We start from the raw sequence: 5,000 nt of genomic DNA, 5'->3' as shown, positions 1-5,000 counted from the left end.
AGCTCTGAGCCTACGGCCCGGCTGGAGCTTGTAGAGGCTCGGAGCCCACAGCAGGGCCGGAGGGGCAGGAGGTCAAAGCCAAGGTTTGGAGCACGGGGAGGCTCAGAGTCCGCGACCGGGCCAGAGCTCGACTGAGACTGGGACTGAGACCGGGACCAGAGCAGGACTGAGATCTGGACCAGAATAAAGGAAAGGGGGACAGAATCTGGTGTAGGTCCTGCTCTGTGGAGTTTATTCCGGTCTCTGGCTCGTGCTGGTATCGTATCATATCGGCTCATTTTCTACAGGAACAATGAGTGTTGAATAAAAGTTCACATCTGTCTCAGTTTTATACGTCACTATCAGAGCACGGCCCCTGATTGGTTGACGTGACACGAATATTTGCAGAAGGTTCAAGATTTTCAACTTTGGAGAATTTCGCGAGCCCCTCTCTTTTGGAAATTCATGCGCCGCCCAATTCACGTCATTCGCGCGTCAACACGCCTTTACATAGGTTTAACATGGAAAACATTCTCCTTGTTTGCTCCATTCTTGTTTGGTGTGAACACGGCTTAAAGCACTTTGGGTATCTTGAAAGGCGCTGTAAAAATCCAATAGTTATTTCATTAATTAGACATTAACAAAGCAATATTCATGATACCAGAGTACAGAGACTATTTTCAAAAGTTTGTTAAATACAACTGAAGTCGCATTTAATCAAATGTTTCAAAATTACAGAAACCAATGTCAAACTGCACCAAAAGAAGAAGACTGCAAGACGAGCTGTTGAACGAACCTGAAAAAGTAGTAATAATGTGATAATGTGATTTCAAACATGTTTCAAAAGAAACCACAATGACTTAAATGACTCAAGAGTCGCCCTTGTCTTTGTCTCATTAGTCAGTTCATTTATGTTAATCAGACCTGATGATGATTCAGTTTTATGTTTCTGCGCAAACATGCTCCTGTCGTTTTTTATATATATTTTTTACTTATTTGATTGGGACAGATCAGTCCATTTCCCCTTTGTATTAGGATCTGATTTCTTCAAAATATGAATTAAATGTAAGATTCTATTACCAGTTATTATTACCATTATTATTATTATTATTATTATTACCACTTGTTGTTGATGTGATGTACTGTGTCTGCGTTCATTACAATGGGATTCAACACATTAAGATGAATTATTAATAACAAGTCAAATAAAAGATTTCTGATTACTTTTGGGTGTTTAATTTTACTTTTTATGACGCAGTATATTTCCGATGACCTTATTGGATCCAAATCAAATCACGTAACCTTTAAACTTTAATCAGATGATTCTGCACCAACTTCAGCTTCATGTCAAATAAAAAATACCAAGTAAAAATCTCCTTTTTCATCATGTAAAATCTATTTGTCAATGAAATTCTGAGCTGGAACATCAATGTGCAATGAGAGAAAGTTTAATAACCTGTGTGTCTGTTTATCTTTTGAACTGACTGAATCCGATTTTAATTTCAAGTTTTTAGAAAACCCAGGCCTGAAAAAGGAGCAGCAGACCTGACAGATCACTGTACAGGCAGGTGTGCTAGATGAAAGAGAGCAATGATTAAAGGGATAGTTTGGATTTTTTGACATAAATCTGTATGTCATCCCCGTCATCAGTGTTGTGCATCCACACCGACTTACCCCCGAAAGCGTCCGGTGAGCCGAGATACTGGCCCGTTTTGGTGCTGAGGAAAGTAGTTCGGCAAGTTGTGTGGGGACTGTTTACTAAAGCGTTTTTCTTCTCAAAGCAATATTTGTTCAAAAGACTGATACATTTGCATCACAAAACCATCGTCGCCAAATAAGTCAGACCTCATAATCGCTTGGCACTATTTTCTTTCTGTTCGTATCACTGCGCCCTGCTGCCAGGTGACAGCCGCGCACGGATCCATCACTTTCTTCAGTTGTTCGGCAGTGTTTACATGCGCAGATCCGCCACGTGAGAGAGCTAACGTGAGAGCTAGAGCCATAAGTATATGAGCTTGTATAAGATACATATGAATATAACTAAAAAATGGTGCGAACTCTTGATTCTCCAGGCTGTAACAACAAAAATCTGGCTGAATCTCCACACACACATTTCACTGTTTTCCTGTCACGGACTTTGCGCTGAGGAAACTTTGGCTTCTTGTCTTAGGCTTCAATGTGGAAATGAAACCAGGTAAGAACGAAGAAGTGCTGCTATGTTTACAAGAGAACAGACTCAAGAATCAGCAGTAACTCTGTGTGCAGTAAATCACTCAGTGTCATATCACCAGTGAAGCTTCTACAAAACGTAACTTTATAAGTCGACTGTTATTTACTATTGTAAATGTCTCGTACACTGTTGGCAGCAGCTACGTGGACGTGTGGATGATTCATGTTTTCTATTAGTCGTCCATGCTTCAGTCACAGTGTCGGCTCTATGTTCACTGTATACGAGTTTATAAATGACGTGATGGTGATTGTCGCTCACTCGGTCTCTCACGAGCTTCAACTTGTACCACTTCTCTGTCTGTCTTCTCTCTCTGCTCGTTCTAACTCCATTCGGCATCAGTATATTCGGGTTCATAAAGAACTTTGTGGTAGCATGATCATATAAGCTCTCTCGTTAGCTCTCTCACGTGGCGGCGTCTGCACATGTAAACACTGCCGAACAACTGAAGAAACAAATGGATCCGTGCGCGGCTGTCACCTGGCAGCAGGGCGCAGTGATACGAACAGAAAGAAAATAGTGCCAAGCAATAATGAGGTCTGACGTTTTTGGCGACGATGGTTTTGTGATGCAAATGTATCACTCTGTTGAACACATATTGCTTTGAGAAGAAAAACGCTTTAGTAAACAGTCCCCACACAACTTGCTGGACTACTTTCCTCAGCACCAAAACGGGCCAGTATCTCGGCTCACCGGACGCTTTCGGGGGGTAAGTTGGTGTGGATGCACAACACTGATGACGGGGATGACATACAGATTTATGTCAAAAAATCCAAACTATCCCTTTAAGTGTGTTTAGATGATTAAGTGTGTTTAGATGATTAAGTGTGTTTAGATAATTAAGTGTGTTTAGATGATTAAGTGTGTTTAGATGATTAAGTGTGTTTAGATGATTAAGTGTAAGTGTGTTTAATGATTAAGTGTGTTAGATGATTAAGTGTGTTTAGATGATGTGTTTAATGTTAAGTGTTTTATGATTAAGTGTGTTTAGATGATTAAGTGTGTTTAGATGATTAAGTGTGTTTAGATGATCAAGGCCAGAGAAGGTGGATAAATAAGACCACAGACCAGGGAACATCTCACGCACAAACCTCCTCACTCGTCTTTGGCTCACAACAGTGTTCCGCTCCTCGACTTTTCATTTGCTCTAGACGACCAAGACCAAACTCAGAGCAAGAACAAATCCATAAAGCAAATCAAATATCATATTTTAGGGCTGATGAATTATTACAATAGACTTGTACCAATGCAAAGCACAGGACTGGCCCCACTGTACAGGTTCAGACAAAAACATAAATAGACTAGGATTGAGCAGACAGCATTTTGTTAAAAGTAAAGAGGAGCTAACAAGTGACCAAGTCTCATTATGACCCAAACGTAGCACTCACTTTAGCAGGTGATGCCTCTAAATCCAACACACAAAGCCCAATGTGGAAGAAAAACCCACCGCTTGTGCCTCATGAGCTGAAAAAACTATTCCCAAATGGACAAAAAAGCCTCTGGGACTAATTTATAAAGTTTCATCAGTATCTGTAGGGACAACAGTTTATTCTACTGACTGATCACTGCCCCCTGCTGACACTTTTTGGTGAGTACAAGTGTTCACCCACACCAGCAGCTGCACACGTTCACATTCAAAGGTTTTTTATTATATTGTCAGTACATGATTACAACACTGTCCAGCAGAAAGCAGCAGATCACAGTGACGCACGATCTCCACCTGTCACTTTAAGACGCTCTGAGGTTTTGTTTTGTTTTCCACACACGCTCAGACATATTCAGTATAACACTGTAAACAACTACAAAAAAGTTTTATTTGCTGATTTATTTAGTTTTTGTCATATCAGCATAATGTGTGCAGTATAAACACGGCGCTGTTAAAGTTTGCCTAAATGTACCTGCTCTCCAAGTCTCATTATAAATACACTCAATATAAATATAAATTCATTTTGAAGCAGTTTTCAGTAAGTGCACGTTGAAGTTTAAAGCTGAAAGAAGAGGTTCTCAACCTGTGGGTCAGGGTCCAAAAAAGGACTGTTTCAGTACAGTAGGTTTGTCTTATTTGGAGACTAAATCAGCATTAGTCAGATTGAAGGAAGATAGATTTATAAAAACTGATATGTGCAGAGCTCGAGACTAACACGTGGTAAAGATTGAGGCTGTTATGATCAGAGTTTTTCACCATGATGGTGTCGGGATGGACACAGCAGGAGAAATTCCCTCACCGCGACAGACCTAGTCACATAAGCTGCATGTAACTGAGCCATGCTGGAGTCAAATTAGACAAGCCTAGACCGACATAGTTTATTAATATTTGTACATTGGACAGTATTAGACACAATCTTTGTACAAACAGGGCTGTTTATTTCTACTCCAACACCTTATTTATGCAGCTGAGTCTTCAGGACGCTTTTTATCTAAAGAATTATTATAATACATCTAGAAACTGTATGAGTGACATATGACAGGTCCACACACATGTAACGCACATTCATGAAGAGATACTAACAACAATACAGCACTGATCACACAGGTGCACTTGTAATAATACAGCCTGATGTGTCACAAACATCCTCTTAAACACAGCTCCGAGTTAGAACAGCGCGTTTTCACTCACCTCTCACAGACGCAAAACTACGTCTATCCTGAAGAAACATCCTGTATTTCCCTGAAGCGGAGCAGGTCCAGAACACACACATGTTCCTCTACACGTTACAAGTGTGTAACAGTGCTGTTATTCCACTGATGCTGTTGTTTCTTCATAAACACACAGACAGACTCTTCTGCAGCAGCT

Source organism: Boleophthalmus pectinirostris, unplaced genomic scaffold, assembly GCF_026225935.1.
Source record: "Boleophthalmus pectinirostris isolate CB_2022bp ecotype Guang Dong unplaced genomic scaffold, ASM2622593v1 HiC_scaffold_23, whole genome shotgun sequence".
Classification (NCBI taxonomy): Eukaryota; Metazoa; Chordata; class Actinopteri; order Gobiiformes; family Gobiidae; genus Boleophthalmus; species Boleophthalmus pectinirostris.
Note: the sequence above shows the minus strand (reverse complement) of the source record.